Source organism: Gopherus evgoodei, chromosome 11 (assembly GCF_007399415.2).
Source record: "Gopherus evgoodei ecotype Sinaloan lineage chromosome 11, rGopEvg1_v1.p, whole genome shotgun sequence".
NCBI classification, from domain to species: domain Eukaryota; kingdom Metazoa; phylum Chordata; order Testudines; family Testudinidae; genus Gopherus; species Gopherus evgoodei.
In genome coordinates, this window is record NC_044332.1 from 57,508,255 (window position 1) to 57,521,598 (window position 13,344).

At 37.9% G+C, this 13,344-nt stretch overlaps 1 protein-coding gene across 6 annotated transcripts in view; it reads left to right on the forward strand.

Annotated features, from left to right (window-relative positions):
- GTDC1 (glycosyltransferase like domain containing 1) overlaps nucleotides 1-13,344 on the forward strand; it is a 288,636-nt gene that overhangs the window by 132,069 nt on the left and 143,223 nt on the right. The window lies entirely within an intron of this gene.

Genomic DNA, 13,344 nt, shown 5'->3' on the forward strand with positions numbered 1-13,344 from the left:
ACTACTCTCTTTTTTTCAAACCTATATAAGTGTTTGTGTTGAGAAGTAGAAAAAAAATTCCAAAGACTAGTGACAGTAATTAGTCTGTGACTGAGAAACTATATTTTCTTAGATATGCTGTAGTGGGATCCCCCCCCCAGTATTTTATTGCTTACAGGTAAGTGAAAAGAACTTCATTAATGTAGATCAGACTGGCATAATTTTGATGTTAACTGCAGTTATAGTAGCTCTGCACTCTACATCAGTTAGTACAAAGGACATTTTTAATTACCTGTACTGCAGAACCCATCTTGAAATTAGCAAAGGGTTGTGTTATGTGGCTCAAAGGGAACATTCTGTAGATTCTTTTAACTTCTGATTAAATCTAAGACAATGGTTTTTTTCTATCAGAAGGAACTCTTCTCCTCAACAGGAGCTTTGCCTCAATGGGGCTTGCACTAGCTAGAGATAATCAGTTTGCAAAACTGTACTATGCTCCTAAAAATAACATGAAGGGGGTTCTGCGTTTTTGCTGATAAGGGTGGGAAACAGTGTAATGAAACTTAAATGGCTATGCAGGAGTCTGGGGTTTGATTTTATTTCAAGTTCCATTCTGTTTAAATATTCACACCTTAAACCTTCAACATGGACCAGCTAGCACATTAAAAATAATTTCAAAGGATTTGTCTATTTGTGGAAGGTTTCTCTAAGGAAGAGTCATTTAACACTAAGACTAAGTTAGCAAATTTTATTTACACGTATAGCTTTGTTTTAAGGCTTAGAAAGGATAGCAGGATTCTAAAGCACTACACCAAGATTTGTAAACATGGATGACTAAAGTTAAGCCTTTGAACCCAAATTTAGGCACTTACATCGCTGTGGCCTGATTTTCTGGAGTGCCATTGAGAACTGTGAGTGCTTAGCACCTTTGAAAATTAGGGCATTTTCAATGGAATTTCTGCTCCTAAATCCTTTAAGTACTTTTAAAAATCCCGCTATGAGTGCCTGACCTTGGGTATGCAGGCATGATAAATATATTGTCACAGATTACATTAACTTTTAATGTACATTATTTTTAATTAATAATTTTAATTTTTATTGAGTCTTGTCTTTCTGAGGAATGACAGCTTTCTTACATTACAGATGTTACATTTGAAATTGAATCTAAAGGCCAGAATTTCAGCAATGTCTGTAAATATTATTATGAATGTGCACATAACTGTATGCACACACAATTCATAGTTTGTTGACATGCTTATTAGAAAAACACATTTTTAAAAATCCATTCCATTTTTATATGAATAGGACCTGCTGATATATATTTTAATTTTCATTTAAATACTATATTTAGAAATGAGTTATAATTATGCTGTCTGGACAAAAACCAATATCATCGTAAAAGACAGGAGCATTAAAAAAAACTTTTCCATAACTTTGAATAAAGTTCTTGGGTTTGGGGGCTTTATCTGCATCCAGTATTTGCCATTTCTTTACAAGATTATGTTTTAAATAATGTTGAATGCACCCATGGCAACTGAATATAGTTTATTAATTTAGACTGTATTATTACAGTGAAATCTGGATGAATGGAGACTGAAGAGAAAAAGGTTAAGAAATATTGTGGCCAAGCTAAGATTCATAAAGCAAGCTCTTAGCCCACAGTGTTTTTTTGAGTTATTTTCAAATGATAATTTGCTTTATCCAGACCAAACTCATACAGTGTAAGTAAGTGATTATTTGCATGACTGACAATCATTTGAATGCCTGCAGTCTTTTAAAAATGCATAATTTTGCCAAGATGTTGGAAAAAATATCTAGAAATTCTGACGGCAAAATTACCAAGGTGATTTTATCCCGTGTGTGTGTGTGTGTGTGTGTGTGTGTGCGCGTGCGTGTGAGAGAAAGAGAGAGATGCAATTTTTATTTGGCTATGTGGCAGAGATGTTCTGAAAACAAAAAAAGTCTTGTTAGCAATATGATTGTGATATGTAAAAGAGTCTTTATTTTAAGTTTCTATTGTGATTATAGGACAAAATAAAAATGCATTACTATACCGTATTTGACACTAGAACAGGGCCATATGACTGCAGAATATAAAATTTCACTTGAGCAAATTCCATTATGTTTTTATACGGTTATTAACCAAAGGTGCATGCACACCCTAAAAGCGAGAAACTGCTACTCCAAATAGAAATATTTAGACATGAAATGAAGGTATAGTCAAGAGTGCATCTGATACACTAGAAAATGTAACAGAAAATACTTTGTTTGATACAGAAACAAAACTTGAATGGTGTGAAATACTCCATTTTATATATGCATAATATATGTTTAAAATAAGTTGAAAATGACCTTATTCTGCATTGAAGAACTGCTTGATCATCAAGCAAAGCATCTTTAACAGTTTTTTTTTAAAGATATTTGGTATAAGTGCACATCTTTGCTAATTATTGATAGGATCAGAGATGAATTTAGGTTTGACAGGACTCTGCAAAGAAAGATATAGAAAGCCACAGGATCTCTTTTCTAGCCAGAACGTATGAAGTGGAGGAAGTTTCAGTCCTTTATCTTCAGTACACCAGTGTCTCTCCTCTGAGCCCCTCTCCAGTTTCCCTGAAGTCCTATCCTCTCTGCATTACTTAAGCTCTTTCTGTCCTCTGCTCCTGAGGGCGGAGGAAGAGGGACAGTTTCCCTCACTTATCTTCCTCTTAGAGTAAATCCCTGTCTCTCCTTTGCTCATCTTAGGGATGCAAAAACTGTTATGAGAGATGCCTATTCTGACTTACTGCACAGGGATCTCTTCTGTCTGTTATCAGTGCTGTGGTCCCAGGAAAAGGGAATGAAGACAGAACAGATGAGGTCCTGTGACCACAGATCTGCTCCCTCTTCCTGAGCTAAAAATAGCTCTGATCAGCTTTTCCTAGGGAAGTAGTTAGACAGTAGTTCTTGTCAAACACTGGAAAGAGGAGGAAGGAGTCACTGATTTGGGAGTCTTGAACAGGAAATTGACAGACCCCATCCTTTTCCCAGTGGCTGTCTTCAGCTAGTTCTAACCACGTGTGTAGTTTAGCTTCCATGTAGTGTCAGAACCAGCCCTGATATAATACTACTGTATCACTTACTTTTTAATTGGTATAGTTTTAAGTCTGATAGAGTATATATGTAAAAATAGTGATCTTACAATAATTTTAAACCTACAAAACAAACAAAATGCTGAGTTAAGACTGTCACTCCATTCTGCATAGGTATTTCAAGGGATGCAGAAGAGTAGGTGATTTTACATGCCATATGTGCTGCCATACTTTTGTACAACACAGTGAGTTAAATCCAGTGTGACTCAGAATTACCTTATAACGTCTTTTTTGTTTAACTAAGACTCTTAGTTGTATTGTAACATATGTAGTATTAAATTTGTGGTTTTTCTATTTTTTTTTCATTTTTAAAAATGAGGAAGGGGGGCACAGAAGCAAAAATTGCCTTTTCAATAACATTATCTTTTTGTACATGGACCTTCAGATGCAAGTACACATAACTGGAAGAATTTTGTGGGTCCTTTGCTGATACTTTGTATTGCTTGTCCACATTTTGATGTCTATTGGTCCATCTGCAGCCATACCACCTTCAGCTCACAAGCAAAGCAGGGTCAGACTAGGTCAGTTCTTGAATGGGAGACACTTTGGTATTAATTTAGATGAAATGTACTATATAAATGTCAGTTACTATTAATGCTGCCCTAGCTGTAGTAAATCTTCATTATCATTTATAAATTTTTCAGAGCCATAGAAGAGCTATAATTATAGCTATAGAGCTATAGATAGTGTTTTGCAAACATGTTTTAAGTTATATATGTGTTCTAAAGAGATTACAATACAAGTTAGACAAAGGACAGATGGGATAACAGATGAAAAAAAAAGAAGACATGAGAGGACTATTATAGTAAGAGAAAACAGAGATCTTTTCTTTAAGTCAGCTTGGTAGTATCTTGTATTATATGTACTTTAAATTTGATGTGCTGAAAAAATAAAACTGTCAACAAACCGGGGAAGATTCGTATCCACAAGTCATTCGACTTTCACAAGAGCTGAGTATGGAACCCGTTGCCACTAGAGCGTGTAGTAAGTTGACATAAGATATGAAGCAGCCTAACAGCTTCTCTCTTATATTGGGGCTGCAGCTAGGGCTAAGGCAGCCACAACTGGTGCTCTGACTTTACCTCCACCTCATCTCCCGTGCAAGTAAATCTTGACATTTAAACTTTACATCTACAGTGTTAAAAATCAGGCTCTTATGTGATAAACATAATGGGTCAGATCCTGGAAATACACATGGCACAGGTTGTGAGGGAGATGGAAATGGGCATGAAGGTCAACTGTGCACTTTTGCAGTCCTCCGGCCATTGTGTGAAGGGTTGGTCACCTGGTGCAAATTACGATGGCGTTCAGCCACTCTGTCTTATTCTGACTGTTAAGAGTAAGGGGTCAGAAATACAGCTGGGAACTGGCACATCTTAAGCATGTTGCAGTCATTCCCCCTTTCTTTCAGTCATTCCTCTTGTGCCAGCTACAGGGATGGAAGATGGTGTACTAGCTTCTACTCCAGTTCTACATCTCCAGAGGATTACTTTTGTACTAGACTGATACCTCTAGGGCCAGATATATCAGCTTCACTGCCAGAATCCTGTGGCAGTGAGTGCAGTACTAACAGCTCCTCCATAATGGAGATCTGGCTAAATAGTCTCACCTGTCCATTGAAACTTATTTGTATTGCAAAACTGTTTAAAGCTAATTTCTGTTTAGCTGTTCAGAGAAAAAAGAAGAGTTTTTTGTTAACTTTTTTTTAACCTGTTGCAGAATTTGTCATTTAAATATCATAGTAAACATTTAATCTCACGATAGCTCAGAAGGATACTTAAGCTGAATTCTTTGTGCAACCTAGTTTTTTTTATTATGTTGGGTACTATTCATGTTGCATACAATACATTCCCATAAAACCTGCATTTTGTATTTACAGAGAAATTTCTCCAGAGAGTTAAGGTCTTGTAAAACATTCTTGTTCTACAGCATGAACGAATTATTATACTCTGGGGCACTAAAAGTGAAGTGTACTGAAGAAAAGAATTTTTCATTAAAATGCAGTTTATATTGATAAAACAGATTACTAGCATTTGTTGAAATGTGAAACTTGGATCTACCTATATCACTACATCACTAGTAGGTTTATTTTGGCAAGTGGGCTAGCATGTAATGTATATCAAGACCAATCATTATACACTACCTGTTAGTTTTTTATTAAATTAAATTGTCTTTCACTAAAGTAGTTGAAAAAATATGTACTCTGTCTGTATACTGAAGTAGCAGAATGTAGTAACCAAGAATATTAGAAAATAAAAGCTGTCATGTTATCAGTTTTGGCACAGTCATTTATCAATCAGTATTTTAAACATTGACAAGTGGTAATTTAATAGGGAATGACCCAGTTGGCAAGAAGTTCTAATGACAGATGATGCAAACTCATTTATTACTGTGGGGCTCTGCTGGCTTCTTACCTTTCTCAGTATCACAGCTCATACTTTCCAAGTCTGGGATGTGAGAAGCCACAAAGGGCAAAACCTGTGGCCTCAGGCCTGTAACCACTCCCATCTAATCTGTTTCTTTAGTTGCAAATTTCCCTATAGTATGGTTAGTAAAATCTGAAGTTTAGATACTGATTTAAACACCATTTCATTTGTGAGTAACATTCATAATAATACTTCCCACTTGTATGCAGCAATAATACTTCCCACTTGTATGCAGCAAAGTTTTTAGAAGTGTGTGTGTTTGTTGTGGGGAGGGATTTTGTTGTATTTTTGTTTGTTTGTTTTTTGTGGTTGACTCGGCTTTTGGTTGTACAATTTGAGACACTGTGTTCCTGGTTTCAGAGACAACTCCTCTTTCAATAATTTTGGCAGCAGCACATTTCATCTGAGAACCTCAAAACACTTTACAATTGTTAACTAAGCACCCTTTATGGTGGGTAATTTATTTTTATTCCCATTTCAGAGAGAGGGAAATTGATGCATCCAGAGTCAATGGCAGAGTCATGACTGGAACCCAGTTCTGTGACTCTCAGTTCTGTGCATAGGCCCATGGTAACTCCTTTTGGAGTCGGGGATAGCCTACCTTGCTGTGATTTATGTAAAGATTTGAACTTGGGGACTTCATATTGAAGGAAATGACAACTGTGCTACGAGCTGACAGGGATAGCATTTTTAGTTCTCCTAAAATGCTCTATCAAAAAATAGCAGTTCAAGTATTCTTTGCTTTGAATAGTTTTGTTCATTTTACTTGAACTTGTTATGTGAGAATTTATTTGCATATTTCCAACTCACAGTCTATGTCGCCTTACCAGAGACATGATTGTGGACAGTATTGTATGAGCTTTCTCAATTTAAACCTCTGTCTGGGCTTTCTGTGCCTTCTTATTTTAATTATGTCATTTGTTTTTCCTGCTGTTCTGGTGATCTCTCACAATAGAATGTTTTTTTTCTTCTTTTTCATGTTGGAATTTGGTTAATATCACTCCCATGGGGAATGATGTTGTAATTAGATTCAGTGCAGTTAAATCTATTTGGTTTTAAATTGTTAGAGGGGCTTTAAGGTAAAACTATTCCATCTTCTTGTCAGAATGGAACAGGATTACTAAATAAGGGTAGCATCCTGCAAGGTGCTGAGTACCCTCAACTTCCATTGCAATCATTCAGAGTTGAGAGAATTCAACTCCCTGCACCATCAGTAACCTGGGACAGGTGGACAGAGATATTAGATGGAAGTAAAGGCTTGGAATTAAGTGATGTAGTCAATTGGCGCATTAGCCAGACCACTGTGTTGAGAGCTCAGTTCAAAGGCTTGCATTTTAGAAAATTCCCTGACCTCTAAATTTTGTTTTTCAAAATTCTGCCAGTCAATATTTTTGAGCTATAAATGTTTTTTAATTGTAAAACTTTGAAGAATGAAAAACAAACAAACCCACCTTTCATGTGTAAGTCGTGCTCATGAAATTCTGAGGAGAAGTGGGAAAGTAGCCATCTTTGGTTATTTTCTTTTCTGAGTTGTTAGGTGAGGAGAGTGTGTAGATGGAGCAGAGAGTGAGAGAGCCTTATTGTTTAGATATTCCACACACATTCTTTTTGGTTATGTTAGGGAAAAAGAAAAATGGACAGAAGAGGAGGCTGCAATGAGAACTAATGGGGATGAAAAAGGGGGCAGAGGGTCCAGTATTTGGAGATGCTTTCCTATGAACAAGAACCAGAGCTTGAGTAGCTATGTTAAATAAAAACAATATGGGAACGAGGTGGCTTGCAGTATCAGTTAAGGGACTGTGGCAATGTGGACACACCTTAAGAGCACCCAGAAGGAGATGTACTTGGCATGCACCCAGTGAATGATAAAAACTATACTCCATCAAGAGAAGAGGGATGGAAGCACCATCAAGAAGAGAGTTAGATAGATCTCCTAACCTTGTCCTCAGTCATCTCACTGTTGTTAAATGTAAAGCAATAACCAGAAGAATACCGAGTCTGATATATGCACTTTACACACACTCTGCTTCTGGATTGCAAATGAAAAAAAAGTGTAAATAAAATAATTATAAACTGTGGTGGTAGCAGCAACAGTTAGTTCTCCCAGCCTGATCCCCAATCAAGATTCCTACTGACTTTTTTTAACATGTAGCCAAAACGATACTGGATGTGACCTGTGCAAGCTATTCACTGATGATTAGCATATGAAAGTTTAATAATGAAGCATTAGGCAGGAGCAGCGGCACATAAGACGTTCTGCAGATGTTTCAGATAATTAATTGCATTTTGGTGACATATTATATGTGTAATATATACAATGATCTTTTGGGAACCAGAAGGAAACATGGGGCAGTCCAATTGGCCATTATGTACAACATAAAGAAATAGCCTGATGAAACTGTTGTTCAGTTTTTAAAAATTAGGTATGGGCTGAGGTGAAGTGATCTTGGCTTTGGCAAAATTTCAGTTAATGCCTTTATTACACAAGGAAAATCTTGCCAGGTTTTGAGGTTTGATTTCGGTTTTGCATTCACAGCTAGGGATATTGAATATTTTATACTTTGGACATTTCCCCTGCTCTGTTGTGACTCCCAAATGAAGTAATTCTCCTCTTTTCCCATTTAAATAATTCAAATAGAACCCCCAGCATTAACATACCAAAAGTACTTATAAAGGCATGCAGCAAACCAGCCTCAGCAGTAGAAAGATACCATGAGACTATGGAAATCAGCTTCAGCACTAGAAAGATACATATAAAAGTAGTTATAAGGACACTCCAGAGTTTTTTATCTATAAGCACCAATTGGTTTGGGTGGTAATTCAGGATCTATGAAGGCCCTAAGTCCAATTGCCCCTCATCCTCACAGTTACCTTTTTACTAAAAGATCCTCATACTTCATCTTGTGTTGCCTTGATGCACTCTCATGAATGACAAGATAGTTCAGAGAACATCGTTCAGGGCCTTGCATCATTGTCTTCAATCTTTGAGTTTTGAGCACTGATGTCAGGTCCTGATACCAACCAGGAAAGTTGAATCAGACAGTATATTTACTCGTTGAACTGTGATTTCCCTTAGAGAATAGATACTGAAGAAAGAACTGTATCTGTTTTCTGATGACAGGCTTTCAGGCCTCAGTAGTAGATGTGTTCTCAGCTCAGGACATGTGGAAAACAAACTTTCTTCATATTCACTGTACTCTGCATGTCTCCTCCCATCCCTTTAATCTGGTGGATCATGAGCAGAGCCAAGGAAAACACATTGTGTCTGCTTTAGATAATATCTAACTAGTTGAGCAGATTATGGTGTGTAACATGTTACAAATGATACTAGAACCTATGACCTTTCTAATCATTCTCCCTTACTACCTGTCAAGACTTGGCTTGCATGCAGGTGATATACCAGGATTTTGGCCTTTCAGATAAGGTTCTTTCAACTTTGCTATCATCCAGAAAAAAGGAGACCTCTGTCATATACTAAAGGATGTAAGAAGAATTGTACTTCTGGCTCTGACCCAGGTGAATGGGTTCTATTATCAAGTTTCTCCAAGATGCATTTGACAAAGGTCTGTTCCTTTTCCCCATCAGAATATAAATCATGTCTATGGATGCTCTGTGAAGAGATTATATGGCTTTACCCTGTTGGCTCACCCTTCCAATTTGTAGTCTGATCTGATGCTGAGTTCACACACACACGCTCCTTTTCAAACCTTTGGATTGTTTTATTTACAACCCTGGAAGATAGTGGTTCTAGTAGTTAAAAAGTACGAGTCTCTTCCTGTATCATTCCTGAGGGCCAAATTGTGGCCCAGCTTGTGTGGCTATGTAGGTGAATTGGCCGGGGGGGGGGGGGAGGTGGGTGTAAAAATGTTCTTATGCCTGCCCCTGCATGAGTTACCCCTACTATGGGTAACTGTGCAATAGCGAAAACAACCTGTCTAGGACTGCTGTGTCCTACTTCCCAACGTGTGGGCCAGAAGCAGTGGGGTATGGACAGAGCCCTGGCTCTGCCACACAATATACCTGCCCATCAGAGATGTACCAGTGTGTCAAGGCAAGTGTAATGCACCAGACATACATCTGGTGCATTGTATGTACCCATGGAGGCACTTGGAAATGGGAGGAACATTGTGACTCCAAGAGTGGGGAAAAAAAAATGAAAAAGAGTGTTGCTCTTTGCTTGACGCTACTGGTAAAGTCACTATTCTTCACTACTTTATTTATAACCCAGTCATTATCTTTCATATCATCAAAGTACATCCTTGTCTGTCTAATCTAGCTACGTAGCATGGCCTCCATTACCATATTATCTCACTGCCTTACCATATTTAATCCTCACCACATCCTTGAGCTAAAAAGTTACTATTATCCCCATTTTATAGGTGAATAAATGATGCAGAAAGAGACTAAGGGGCATATCTACACGTACAGTGCTGAAGTGGCCCAGCTGTTTCAAAAGCTCTTCTGTCGGCATTAAAAAACCACCTCCATGAGTGGCAGAAGCTATGTAAGTGGGAGAAGTGTCCCTCACGGGGGTGGTTTATTCATACCCATGAATGACATAAATTCTGCCAACATAAGCTGTAGTGTAGATATAGCCTAAAGCGAGACATCTGTGGCAGGGCAGGAAATTGAACCTGGTTTTCTTGAGTCCCAGCCTAACTTCTAACACACGTCCAGACCAGATTGAAGGAGATTTTAATTTTTTTTGGTCACATGGGGCTCTTGAAATCTACCTGCAACACACTGATAAATACATAAATTAATCCAGAATTAAAGAAACAACCCATCCCCACCCTCCTTCTGCCCTTTGAAAAGCCTGTTCAGTCACCCTGTTCAAAGATTCTAAGCAGAGCTCAAATGTTTCTCAGTCTACTGTAGGCAAGTGGATTAGACATTGTACTACCGAGGCCTATAAGAAATATTCATTTCACAGGGTTATTGTAGCGCATTGGGACTCACTCTTTTTCACACATTCAGCAAACACTGTAGACTGAATATTTGGTTCTCTGTGGGCACTACTCTCAGACACAACTTCTTGAGGGCCATGGTTTAGTCACGATCCCTTCTGGCCCTACTCCAGTTTACTTTTGCTAGCTGAAGCGCTGAAGTTTGGATGACACTTCTTTGTTGGGAGATATTCCCTGTTGGAATCGGAATAGGTTTCTTTTAACCTTACCCTCTTGATGAATTTTTGTAGTGGCTAGCTTCTTATCCCTGTGTAGAGGGGATTGCTTGCAAAATCTCATCAATCCACACTGGAGGCAGCTGAGTCACTGGGAGCTTTTTACCTGTGATCTCGTTTAAATGTTGCAGCCATTTGCTCTTCAGCAAAGTTTATCACAGTTACCTTGTTTCTTTGAGATCATTTATGTGGTCTGCTATCTAAATTTAAATTACCACTTTGGACTTATTCAGCTTTATCTATGAGGAGGAGAAATGAAGGATTTGACCCTCTTTAGGGTGCCAAAATTATGCTCCTGTTGGTTGTCAGTTGTCTGACAATCAGAGGAAGGACTGCATAACTTCAATGAGAATTTATGGCAACCAAGACACACACATGAATTATCAGGTGAGAAATTCTCCTTTCTCCTCCCCCCGCCCCCAGCAATACCTGACGGGCATCAAATAATATAACTTTAGGTTTTCAAAGTAGCTGAAATATTTTAAAAGTATCCAATCCTGAAATCACTTGTTCATATGTATGTTAGTAACTTATTATTCTGTGAGCATCACTTCATTTTGGCTAGCAATAAGTCCTGTTCAGTCATTGTGCTGCATTCGAATGTTTAAAGCTGAAATGTGCATTGGAATCTGTTTGTTTGCAGCAGATGATTTGCCTAAGCTTTGATGCGCAGTCACTTTCTGACATTTGTGTATTTCAGCAGTGAACAATGTAAACTCATTTTCTGAGCACTTTGATTACTTGCACATAGCAGCGCCCATGGCATGTGACAGAGAAGAGCACTCTATCCACTAATCAGATAGATATGCTTCAAGCGTATTTACACAAAATAATGAAAACAGCTGTTAGATACCTTTAAACTTGAGTGTGTTTTGTTATTAATCTACTAGCCCGTACACATGACACTATAATTCTTCGCTCACTCAAGTTGCCTTTAATGACACAGTAATAAAACTGAGAGGGATGAAAGTAATGGAATTGTAGAATGTAATGCCTCAATTGTCTACAGTGTCTTCCTTTTTGCCAAAATAAACCACAATTAGGTCCATATGGTGTTTTGAAGTTTTCAAGCAATGACCCTAATAAAAAGTAATGAATTTCTGACAAAAGAAAGCATGGTGCTCTTTTAAGCAGATATCTTTGCTATTGATCTAGTAATGATTGCAGACTGATATTCTAATAGAAGAAGAAAGGTTCAACATGTCTGCTACAAGCACTTTCATTTGTGGTTTATTTTACTCATATGAAATTCAGATTGAAAAGGTAGAAACATGTTGTAATCCATTAGTTATTATTTCCTTTTTAAAGACTTATTATTTAAAGAAAACAAATGGATTTTTCTCAGAAATATGATGTTCCTAAGGCAGCTGTTAACTTGGAGGACATCTTGCAAAGGGAACGGCAAGGATGTATTATGTGGGAATGTCAAATTTAACCTGTACGTGGAGTGTGTTTTTTCAGAGTGGTACCCGTGTTAGTCTGTATCAGCAAAAAGAATGAGGAGTACTTGTGGCACCTTAGAGACTAACACATTTATTTGAGCATAAGCTTTCGTGGGCTAAAGCCCACTTCATCAGATGCATGCATTGGAAAATACAGTAGGAAGACATATATAAAGAGAACATGAAAAAATGGGTGTTGCCATACCAACTCCAGTGAGACTAATTGATTAAGGTGGGCTATTATCAGCAAGAGAAAAAAACCCCTTTTTTGGTGATAATCAGGATAGACCATTTCAAACAGTTGACAAGGAGGTGTGAGTAACAGTAGGGAGAAAATTAACATGGGGAAATAGTTTTTAGTTTGTGTAATAACTCATCCACTCCCAGGCTTTATTCAAGCCTAATTTAGTGTCCAGTTTGCAAATTAATTCTAGTTCTTCAGTTTCTCACTGCAGTCTGTTTTTGAAGTTTTTTTGTTGAATATTTGTGACTTTTAAGTCTGTAATTGAGTGACCAGGGAGGTTGAAGTGTTCTCCGACTGGTTTTTGAATGTTATAATTCTTGACATCTGATTTGTGTCCATTTATTCTTTTGCATAGAGACTGTCCAGTTTTGCCAATGTACATGGCAGAGGGGCATTGCTGGCACATGATGGCATATATTGCATTGGTAAATGTGCAGATGAACGAGCCCCTGATAGTGTGGCTGATGTGACTAGATTCTATGATAGTGTCCCTTGAATAGATATGTGGACAGAGTTGGCAATGGGCTTTGTTGCAAGGATAGGTTCCTGGGTTAGTGATTTTATTGTGTGGTGTGTGGTTGCTGGTGAGTATTTGATTCAGGTTGGGGGGTGGGGACTGTCTGTAAGCTAGGACTGGCCTGTCTCCCAAGATCTGTGAGAGTAAGGGATCGTTCTTCAGGATAGGTTGTAGACCCTTGATGATGCGCTGGAGAGGTTTTAGTGGAGGGGGGCTGAAGGTGACGGCTAGTGGCATTCTGTTACTTTCTTCACTTTGTTATTCTGTCTCTTTAAGTCTTGCCATGGAGAGGGAATTTGACACTTCACTCCACTCCCCTTCATCTAAACAATTAAACTATGTATTGAGTGGTTGTACGGGAAGTAGAGAAAGGGTATTCAAATACTTAGTGATGGAGGCTGACTTAGGGACAACCATCAAAAA